Here is a 12,366-nt window from a genome sequence, read left to right on the forward strand (position 1 = left end):
AATGAAGCTTAAAATATAGTGCGTGAAAAATAGAAAAAGGCTAATTGTGGATTAATAGAAACTGCAATTCTTACAAAAGAGGGCTACATGCTTGTACAGATAGCTCTCTATGTATATACTGACTCCTTCAACAGTAGTTTTTAAAGCTCCATTCTCTTATTTTCTATATACCCTGTAAGCACAAAGAAAATAAAAGCTATCTTGGAAAAGTATTGGATTTACCTTGAAGAAGATAGTTTTCATTCCTCAAAAGCCCTTCTTCCAGGAATAGACTTTCACAACCTGGAGGTTGGAACACTCAGTAGATTTGTTCTAAAAAAATTTGAATGTTTCTGGAGAACACAGGTATTTGTCTAGGAGGGGACTGGGATATGGGAGTGGTAGTGCCTTGCAAGAGAAATCATGGGCTTTATTTATTTATTAGTGGAAAGGTATTGAGAGGTTTCTGGTAGGCTTTATTTTTTTCCTTGAATATACCTTTTCCCATAGAAATGATTTTATAAATAGTGGTTTGACTCCCAAAAGTAAACCCATAAAAGTATATTTAACCCAAATATAGCATAGCTATATTGCTAGTAATAAGTTCAGAGCTATGGGTTCCTTATTCATCGAATGAGCATTTACTAACTTCTGAATATTGTACTAGGTCCTGGGAATGCCAAGTTGAATAAGACAGTCCATTTCAGAGTATAGTGACCTGTGTTTTAATGAATGATTGTATGGTATGTGAATTATATCTTGATAAATCTATTAAAATAATGAAGGAAAGAGGAAAAAGATATTCCTTTTTTCTGATTCCATGGCCAGCCTTAAAATTATTTTCAGTGTATAGTTTAGTGTCTTTTAGAATATTCATAGGGTTATACAATCACCACCACATTTTAAACTCCTCTAAAAGAAACCCTGTTAACAATCAATTTCCGTTCTCCTATACCTAACTCCGCTACCTAGGCCTAAGAAACATTCTGTCTCTAAAATTTTCCTATTCTAGATATTTCACATAAATGGAATCTTACAATATATGGTCTTTTGTGACTAAATAAATTTTTATACTAGAAGAAGGTAAGGAGTCTTCATTCGGAAAACATTTATTGAAACTTGCTGCATTTTATGAAAATGGGAATAGAACAAGATTCATAAGAGGTTCATGGACCAGTAGGAGAAAGAAACATATCAATAAAGACCGAAATGGTTGCTCTAATAGAAAAAGAAAGAAGCATTTTTATAGGAATAAAAGGAGGAAGCATGGGAGTTGATCTAGGTCTGCCTTATGTAAGAAATACCCTCCAGAGGAGGCACAAGGCTAATGTCCTACAGGGGAAAGATTTACTGTGGAATTCCAACAGTGTCAAGAGTGAAACTTATGGTCTTGGAGGAATTTTTTGATTAAGAATGGTAGAGGTGCCAATAAAGCAGAGAGAAGGTTAGGTTGATGTGAACAAGTGGGAGAGATTGATGAGTAAATGGTCACTGGATTGTCAAGAAAATTGAATGAGATAAATATAAGTTACCTAATGTAGCATCTAGTGCAAATTAGCCATTCCATAAATATTAGCTCCTTTCTCCTTCCTTTTGAGGTGGAGAATACTGCTAGAGAGCATGACATAAGAGAAATATGTCTGAGATTCCATTCTTGTTAGTGAATGATTACTGTGGGAACAAGATGGAGGTTGGTATAATTAAGAAGGAGAAACATGAAGCCAAAGAATCATAAAAAATCATAAATATGAATTTTGATGTTGACAGAAGTAGTTACAGGAGAAAATTATAAAAATGGTCATCTATAAATATGGTGGTTGGTCTGTGTGACCCAATCAAGTTGAAGTATTCTGTGGAAGAAAACAGATGACGTAAGATCCTAAAGGTTTGGAGTATAGTCACGATGTTTCCATGCTCTAGAAATGACAATGGAGTTGGGAGGTGATTCCAATTACTATGCCCCTTTCAGACCCCAAAACGTTACTTATGTGATTACCTTATGCCAGACTCTGTGCACTGTGGTGGGAGGAGGGTGAGTCCAAAATTAAAACATTATCCCATCCTTCAAAGAATTTATAGGCTGGTTGGGGGAAAAAAATACATAAAGAGACCATTTGAATGTAATATAGCCAAGTGTTGGGATAGAAGTTCTCAAGTTACCTCAGAAGCCCATTTGAGGGCTTTAAGCCTGCCTGGACAGTTCAGGGAGGCTTTCTCTGAAAACAGACATCTTAAAGGATTCTGGACAGAGGAAACTGTATGAACAGAAAATGGGACATGAAACCACAAGGTTAGTGCAGGGAACCACAAGGATCTTGATGGAACCAGAGTGTAATTGGGGGACAGTGAGTGGGGAGGAATGAAGCTGGAGGGCCATGTCTTGGGAGCCTTGTGTACCGGTCTCAGGAATTTGGTCTTAGAGAGCTTTAATCAGGGGAATGACGTAATCAGCTTTGCATTTTAGATATATCACTTTGGCTGTGATATGAGGAGCAGAATTAAGGTGGACACGATTCAAGACTTTGTGGGATAGCAAAAAGAACGTAGATTTTGAGATCGGGCAGAGATGGGTTACTAAAGAAAGTTACTTAACTTTGCTATATACCGAGTTTTATCCTCAGCAATATGGGGATACTATTACCTATTTTTCAGGGTTTTGTGGAGTCTTCTGGAGCATAGAAAGTACTTAATAAATAAAACCGCTATTATTATTATTATTATTATTATTATTATTTTTTTTTTTTTTTTAAGATTTTATTTTTTCCTTTTTCTCCCCAAAGCCCCCCGGTACATAGTTGTGTATTCTTCGTTGTGGGTCCTTCTAGTTGTGGCATGTGGGACGCTGCCTCAGCGTGGTCTGATGAGCAGTGCCATGTCCGCACCCAGGATTCGAACTAACGAAACACTGGGCCGCCTGCAGCGGAGCGCGCAAACTTAACCACTCGGCCACGGGGCCAGCCCCTATTATTATTATTATTGATAGTACTATTTGCTATTTTGACTAGAAGGAGGGAGATTAACAGGAAGCTATTTCAGTAATCCAGATAATGGTCCTGATGGACAAGAAGAAACCAAAGTTAAGCAGAGGAATTGTGAGAAGATAAGGAATGTCATATTTATGTACTATTTGCATCCATAGGAAAGGGCATCAGGAAAAATGGGCCTTCAGTAAAGAGTGAGTTTTTTTCTTCGAGAAATTAGAAAAGAAGAGAAATTGGTTTAGCGTTAAAGATTCATTGCACAATAGGAATTGGAATGGGTTTAGGAAGGAAAGACGTGGAGGCGAGTTACCTAGAGCCGAGACATCTGATCAAAGCAGAAGGATCACAGGTCTTGCTAAGAAAGTACCAGTGGAGGACAAAACTAGGTGGGCTTTAGTAAATAATTGTTAATAATGATGATGGCTTCCATTTGATTTTTTAATGTACAATTCACTCTTCTTTCTCTTTGCCTTAAAATGTCAAATAAAACACTTAGCTTTTTATTTCTAACAATCACTGAGTACTTGCTCCTTTCTGTCCTGCTGACTTTTGCAACTGATTTGGGTTTTCCAAGCTCCTTATGATAGGCAAAACCATCCAGCAACTCCTGAATTCCCGGTACTTTAAACTGGCAAACATAGTGAGTACAATGAGTACATTTGCATATGCTTTTCTATTCTCTGTGCTGAATGATTCCTATATGTTGTTATCTATTCAACTACATGGTAAATTCCTTGAGAACAGCAATTTTAAAAAGCTTACTTTGGTGTACTCCACCTGGCACATTGATAGGCAGTGGGTAAATTCTTATTGGATGACTGTTTCAGAGATATTTCGAAATAGGCATGTCAGTTGCAAGACTTTTGCTCAGAAAATATTCTTCTCTGAGCCTCATAGTCTCAGAGTTTGAAGAGACAATTACATGACAGCACATTATTGCTGGGAGTAACAAGTAAAAGTAATTAGAAGTGGTAGACTATCTTGACAGTCAAAATGAAAAGTTTCCCCTCTTTTCAGTGACTTCAGAGTTTCCGATTTTTGCAGTTGTTGTTAAACAAGTGTTTGCACTTTTGAAAAAGGCCAGTGAGAACCTTGCAAAATGAAGGGTTTGTTTTTCAGTGTGGAGGAGCTTTGAGCCTAGGAACATGGAATCCATACTGAATCCTTGAGGGTTAAGCAGGTGGTACCAGGAAAGAATCCCTCAATATATTCTCTGTGTGGCTCCTATCAGCAAATATAAACATTCATGATTCAATATGTTTTCATTTTGACTGCCAAAGTCCATCTGTTTCTTACTGTACTACATCTAGACTTGGAACTGGAGATGAGAAGGGAATATTTTCTTCCTCATTTTTGTGTTTTTGTTCAGCTCTAATATCTACAAAGCATTTGCGTACGTAGTGGTGCTTGGTGTCATAAGAATAGGCAAGTAGGTGTTAATTGGCTTGGATAGGAAAAAGCACGCACAGCATATTTCACATAGTTTTCTGATTTCAGTTTGTTGTTGAAAACTATTCACTCTGGGATCACTTAAAGACTTTATCAAAGGGAAGGACATGGAGTCAGTTCTATGCTGATAGAACCCTTGTAATGTGCACACACTAGTGGGGAAGCCATGTTCAGATTCTTCACTGTCAGTCCTCCTCTTTTAGGAACATCTCCATGTCTTGCTTTATATATTCTACTTTGGATCTAGATTATAATAGAATGGATTCCTAGGCAAATTGATAGTTATTTTTTAAATAACATCTTGTATTCCTGTGCCCATTAACTTATCCTCCCATTTTTTTCTTTCATATACCCAACTACCCTTAGAGCCCTGCTAAGTATTTGTAACTTTTATAACCATCAATGGAGACTCTGCTAGCTTAAAAAGAAGAATCTATATAATTGGACTCTCATTAATTTAATTATCCCTTATGGAGATTATAATCATATTTTGCTATTGAAAAAGTGACAGACTTCACTGTTCTCTTGGTTTTTTTGATTTTCATAATACCAATTCCTTATTCTACCAACCAGCCCCACAGCTGACAGCAAGAGAGTTCTAGGCAGGCCAGTGTTTGGGTAATGAGTAATTGGACTGTCTTTATTCAGCAACTCACTCTCTTTTAAAAGTACCTGGATTTGGAGAAGTAATTGGTTTTTATAATAGTGCATGGTGGGAGGTGATGTTGAGGATGTAAGAAGAGGTCAGGGGCTTAGGATATGGAATTGGTTTCCACAAAGTGGTTGTGATCCTTTTTTAGCCACAAAATAGTCTTAACATTAAGTATTTGTCATGACAGCCATTATGTATGCATTGTAATAAAAATATTTACTGTGTAAGTTGAAGAAGTAAAATCTGTTTGTGTTTTCTATTCCATCACTGCTTGGTAGTTTTCATATTTAAGTCACTAGGAAAAAAATTGGGAGGGAAGTTGGCAAGAAGTTACTAAAAGAAAAAAAAACACTTGGGGGAAATTGGCAAGAAGTGTGAAAAACTTGGGAGGCACGTAAGCAAAAAAATGAGTTTATGAGTATTTTGGAAAATAAATTCCATCATGCGGTTACCATAAGACTAATTAAATTTGAATCTGGCCTCTGGATCTCCAAATCCGTCCAAAACTAACCTGCATTGGAGAGAGGCTTCACTTTTGGATGGTCAGTCCACCATTGTAGGAGAATTCAGGAATGTTCAGTTGGGAGATCTGTAAATAAAAAGCTGTCATAGGAATTAACATTTGCACTCAATAGTAGCCAAGACGTAATGGACATCGAAAATAGATATTTGAAACATATTGAACTATGTCCCCTAAACCAGAATAAACTACACTGAGTGGCTGTACCTTGAACCACCTGTAATTTTCTGCTGATAGGTAATTAAATAAGTTGGAAAGCACTGCCATTTATTTACTGTAATATGAAGCAAGTACATTTATTTTATGAAACTATTGAACCAGAACCAAACAGGAATGCTGTATTGTTTCCTGAACTAAAGTGTTATTTCATTTGATTTGAGCCCTGGAACTTAAAAATAAATACTAGCTAACATCTGTTGAGAGAGCACATGTCAGCATTGTTGTGCTAAGTACATTGGTCCATTGAATTCTCACTTTCTGGTTAACTAGTGACAGCTTTGCCTAGAGTTTGCAGTGAAAATGAAAATGTGCTGAATTTGAAGAGTGTGAACTGGGTTTTAGGAATTAAGATTACAATCCTGGAACTGATTATTAGCTTAGCAAATGAGCGTTCCTACATCTCTAAAACCAAAATAGCCCTAAGACTGCCCCTCTTAGTAAGATTTGGGCAAGTCAACAGAACGGTAGTATAAAAATTTCACATAAGTGTTAGGGACCAGGCTATCTCATGAATACATAATGAAATTAAGATATTTAAGCCAGGCCTTGATATTAAAAAATAAAAAGTCATTAAGTTTTCCAAAGGGAAGAGCCATGCTTTATCATTATATATATGCCTGATGTTTCATCTATCTTGAAGAACTAGGATTCTGGACCCTGCACTGATGAAGTTTTCCATTTTGTAGTAGTGATGAATTAAACGAGATCAAGAAGATTTTACACTTAATTTTAATAGAACCTTAGAACTTAGTAATATTCTAGAAAGGGAAACTTGGTTTTTCTAAAAATTCCGAGTGCAAGTGTTCTCTAAACAAAACAGCCCTTTGAAATAGCAATTGTATCACCATTAATATCTTTCAGAGCTAAATCTATAATACCTAATTTTTATCTGGAAGATTTAGTTACCCCTGATTCAAATTTAATAAATTAAAAAACTGATTTCAACAAATATTTGTTGAGTTCCTACTATGGACATAGTACTATGTTAGGCACTCTGATCTCTGGGTGCTGCCTGCAAGTATAACAAGGGTCCCTCTCTGCAGCGAATTCTTGACTTACAGATATTTTTGGCGAAAAGATACACACACACACACACACATCGACTTAGTAAATATTTGTGAGTGTAAACATCGAACTAGAGACTGCACCAAACTCTGGGAATTATTGATGAACAAGACACAATACCTGTCGTCAAGGGGCTTTCATTCTATTGGAGATGAACAAGTAAAAGCCAGTGCAGTTACTATGGAGTCCTTGTATGAATACAGTGATGCAGCACTTAATCTGGTCTTAGAAGGTCAGGTGAGATATCCCTGGAGGAAGTGACATCTAAGGTGAGAGATGATGGATGCCTAGGAGTCATTTGAGTGAAGAAGAAAAGGGAGAACATTTCAGAAAGAGAAAAGAATGTGTAAGACCTGGAGCCAAGGAAGAACACTGGACATCCGAGGAGCTGTAGTCAGTTCTGCGTGGCTGTGATATGGAATGAAATGGGCCTGGAGCCAAGAGAGAGCACTGCAATTTTAAGGGAGCGTTAGGTAGTGTAGCAAGGTTGGGTCTGGAAAGGAAGGGGTTTATGATGAGAGCTGAACTGGGAGAGGACAGTCAGATCATGGTTCTGTCTCCCCACTTGCCAACAATTAAAAAAAAAAAAAGCCAAAAGAGGCAGAAAGACAAAATCCTCCACTTCACTTTCATGTTTTATTTAACTGGTGAAATCCAGTTCTCACACAGCACTCTAGCTGCAGAGGAGTCTGGGAAATGTGGTGCTTAGTGGGAGTGCAGGAAATTCCCTGGGAGGAGAGCAGATGGGTCCACAGTATCCTCCACAGTTGCTTTTCTTTATTGAGGGAAATGCCATAATAAAAACTATATTTTAGGAAGATTTACCTGGTGTAATATGCAAACTCAAGGGGCATAATGGAGATGTTGTGGTTAGAAGTTTATGAATATTGTTATTCAATAAGAAGTTGTTGAACAATTGTTGAACAATAAGAAGTGACAGTTCAAGAGACTCGTTGAAGATCGTGTGTCTCATAATTCATGGGACCAGCAAGAGAATTCAAATCTTATCTTTTTTTTGCTGTACTCTATTAGGGTGGTTGCCTATTAGAAAAGAAACACTGTCTTAGACTCTAATGGCTTATCCACTGAACATGCTGACTTTCAGTTATAACTTTAGGCTAGTTAATCTCACTATGATTGTAACAGTATTATTAAACTGTCAAGATTGCAACTCTGCCATTTGTAAAGGAGAAGATTATGATAACAAAGACTTGTGAACTAATGGCAATGAGAATCCCATGACATAGTTTTGCAAAGATTTGCAGAATATTTATTTTCACGTAAATGATATGTCAAGCTACCACAATCCTAGGTAAGTGTATCTTGAGAAAATCACCCATACTAACACACTTGAAATTTAAATGTCAGGAAATGTCTTCTCATATCTGCTCCCAAATTATCTTCTCCTTTTCCTCTCACCTTGGGGGCAGCATCTCTTCTTCAGGCCTCATAACCTCTAATTTAAAATATGAAAATCTAACTACGTGGGCAGTCAGCACAGGGGAGGCAGCCTGCTCAGGGCAAGTTGAGCAGCTGGTGTTTCAAAGTCAGCTCTTGAGAGAAGAAGGATCGTGGTAGGATTACTTCAGAGGTGTTGGGTGAGTGAATATCAAAGCCCAACTCCTAAGGAGCTACAAGACATGAGACTTAGTTATTAGAGACCTGAGAAACATTTTCGGAGCTCCAGAGCAGGATCGACTACAAGATAACACAGTAATGTGCCAATGAAGTACTGAGAGAGGAGTGCTTTTTTCACGGATTGGATTTGTCCCAGCATTTTGGGTGGGTACATCTAGAAGAGATAGTTATGGAATTAGTAGCTTCCTAAATGCCAATTCTTAGACCAGCTGAATCAAAATCATCTAGAAAGCTTTTACAAACTAGATTTTCAAGGGTCATTTCGGAGATTCTGAAATCTGGAGTCTAGAAATCTGTAGATAAATGAGTCTAATGTAGAGACAGAATAAGATAAATAAGATTCTTCGTTTCAAGTATCTTATCTAACTTTACTTACTTGGGAATACTTATCCAATGACACCTTAAATCACAGCATTTTACAGCTCTTCCTTGAAAAATGCTCAAGTTATTAGTTTTGAGATTCAAATACAGACCTACACGCATACAGAAATAAACACTAAAGAGGCTTAGAGATATGAACTGAATTACATGTATACTCGCAAATTCATATATAAAATCATACATATGTATATATATCTGAATATTAAACAATAGTTTAATATTGGTGACAAAAAAAGACTGTAACATCCATTATAATCGTGCTTTTTGTGCTTTTGTTGTCTCCAATAAAAATTATATTGAAATTTGAGTTTATTGCTATAAATTTGGTCAGCACCAAAGCTCAGCAAAGGAAAAGCTTTTATTTTTGAAGTTGATAAAAAGTTCTCACTTATGCTTTCTAGCAAGAATCAATCTTTATCCAATATTTCTACGTATAGCTGTTTGTAATCAAGTCTGACTTAGGTCAACAAATTATCTTTCCTAGTAAACAGAACTCCGGTTTTTAATTTACAAATTCATTCGTGTATTTTTCCTGCTGTAGAAGTTAACCTCTCTTGATATATATCATACAGAGCTACACAGCACTCTCAAGATCACACACCCACATTTACAACAGCCATGTGCAGAAATGGTTAATTCATTCTTTCTTTCTCTTTCCGGTACCCTCTTGGCTTTCTTACATTCTCTTCTTCCCTTCTTCTCTTCTCCCTACCTGTTCTCTCTGTTTCCCCAACACTTCTTTTGTCCTCCCTCCTTTGTGACCGTTTTCCTTGTGCATAAAGCACAGTACAAATGCTTAGTAATTATTAAACATTAATAATAATGGCACTCACTGTCCAGTGATTCACTGTTAAAGACTGCGTTACTGAATGGCATTACTTCTAAAGTTCACGGTTCCCTCCACCCAAGCTTCTCACCCTCCTGCCTTACCACAAGCAGCTATATTGTCAAGGTTGTTCTAAAGAGTGATAAGGCAGCCATAAAACAGAGTTTATGGTATTTTCCTATCTACAAAGTCATAGGAAGCTCAAATGTACTCAGCAAATATTGCAAAATTACGCAAGATCATTAAACGTAACACTCCACCCTGTCTTTAAAGTTCTGTTCTCTCTCAATATAATAGCACCTTATACTATTCCTCTGTTGTGTGTTCAGGTCAAAGTTAATGAGCTTTATATTACCAATTCCTCTTTAACAACTTCTGGTGTGTCTGGCTCAGTTGAATAATATTAGGATGATGATATTTAGGTGTATTTTAACAAAGTAAAATGGTAAACATGTGTATGAAAAGTGCATACATCATATTGGGTATATTAGATACTTCATAATAATAAAATAAGTTAATCTTTATTGCACACTTATTATAACATGACTTTGATCCTCTCTGGTATTCCTTATCTAAATATTTTCAAGTACTTTACAATCTCAAATAGACTAAATATATTAAATGCTCAGAATCCTTTGAAGTTGGCATTTGCCTTTCTGACCAGCATGTTGTAGAGGAAGTTAGCCGAAAGAACAAGTATCTATTTGAGTAAGCATAATAATCACAGGTTAAAATGCAGATTCCTGGGCTCGGCCCTAATTCTTCCGAGTAAGAATAGGTGCAGCATTTTTCAATAAGCTCCCCAGGTGATTCTGAAATAATTGGTCCAGGGACCACTCTTTGAGAACCAATGATCCAGATATTTGATTTTATCTGTAGGTAAACTGTGCAGAGAATATTATTAAAAATTAAAATGGGCAGAGTAGGACGGCTTCAAAGAAAGGTTTTTTAGGGTCTTCTTCAACAAAAATTAATTGATCACAATTTTAAAAAGGCTATGTTTGATTTGTTTTAAGACTTAGGTTTAAAAAATAAATCTCAGCAGTTAATGTTTATATAAGAAATCAAACCATGCCCAGCATCTTAATTTCAATGAATGTTTTCCTTCAGCAATTTTTATGAATAACTCCAAGGGAACTCAAGAGAAGTTGCAATGCAAGTAAAGAGAAATAGAATTTGTCTCTGTGTGCAAGGCTTCTCTAAACAGCATATACTCGTATGCTGCTTTTTAAAATCGTGATAGCACCAAGTGGTATAATTTCTTTTTTAGATTATAATTTTCACAGAAGGGAAAATCTCCTATGAAGGCTGAAAACCAACCCTTAAGATAAATATATTACCAGATTTAGTGCCCTTAGTACTCGACAAAGATAAATGTTTAAAAGTGCATATGAAACAAAGTGTTTTATGTTGTCAAATAGAAAAAGCCAAACAGTAATAAAGAAATCTACGAATGAGCAATAAACTAGGTAATCAGAACAAGTACTCACATTGACAGCAGGATATTGGTTTTACTAGTGTGTTTGATCTAAAAATAATGGGCTTTTTCACAATTCCCTTCAATCTACCCCCACTTTTGTTTCATTTCAACCTCAGCAGCTTCCTATTAATTACAATCTCTGAGATACTTTTAAAATTATCCAAATTCATACATTTCTCTTCATAAATGATTTCAATACAGAAAAGGGGGCCAAATACATTGACTCAGAACATCGAATCTTTTCAGATGCAAAAGTCTTTTATTTTCATGCTTTTAAAAGATACTCTGCATTATCTACAAACACTATTTAATAGTTTTGTTTGTGTGGTTTTGAAATTTACATAAATGATATAATTTGTATACATCATTCTTCAACTTCTTTCTTTGCTCATGTTATCTTTTTGAGTTCTAGCTTTGCTATTTATATGTAGAAATTTATTTCATTCTTCTTAACTGCTGTATTGTACTCATATGTCACACAATTTACTCATTCTTATATTGATGAATATTTGCTTTGTTTCAAGATTTTACTCAGTACCATATTGAAAATCTTTGAGTATTTCTCTTTGCACGTGTGCAAGAGTTTCTCTGGTGTAGGTATCTATCAGATAAATTGCAGTGTCTTAGAATATAATGCACATTTCTGATTTCGCTAGATACTGCCAAACTGCACTTTAAAGTGGCTGTACCAATTTATACTACCACCAGCCATTTAGGAGAGTTTCCATTGACTCACACCTTTGAAAGCTCTTGTTATTGACAGAAACTTGAATTTTTGCCATCCTAATTTAGAAAAAGTCATCTCTCTTTATTACTCTAATTTGTGGTTCTCTGATTGCTTGTGACATTATACATATTTTCATGTTTGTTAGCCATTTTGACTTCATATCTTTTGCCAATTTTTTTTGGTAAGGTATTGTGGTGGCTGTGGGATGTGCCTCGCACACTGCTGTTGTAGGGTGTGGAATTGAATGAGGACCCAGTGGCTCTGTGTAACTGTTGGGGTGGTGTGAGTAAAAGGATATTCTTAAATTTTGCTGTTGGAAATGTAACTTTTAAAAGTTGTTTTGTAAAGGAATCTGGCAGTACATTTTAAAAATAAAGAAAACACATACATTTGACCTAGCTATCCCATTCATGGGAATATATCTCATAGAAATAAAATCACAAAAGCAT

At 36.1% G+C, this 12,366-nt stretch overlaps 1 protein-coding gene across 3 annotated transcripts in view; it reads left to right on the forward strand.

The window, feature by feature from the left end:
* Positions 1-12,366, forward strand: part of CFTR (CF transmembrane conductance regulator) — a 167,171-nt gene that overhangs the window by 75,167 nt on the left and 79,638 nt on the right.

This window comes from Equus caballus, chromosome 4, assembly GCF_041296265.1.
Source record: "Equus caballus isolate H_3958 breed thoroughbred chromosome 4, TB-T2T, whole genome shotgun sequence".
In the NCBI taxonomy this organism is placed as follows: Eukaryota; Metazoa; Chordata; class Mammalia; order Perissodactyla; family Equidae; genus Equus; species Equus caballus.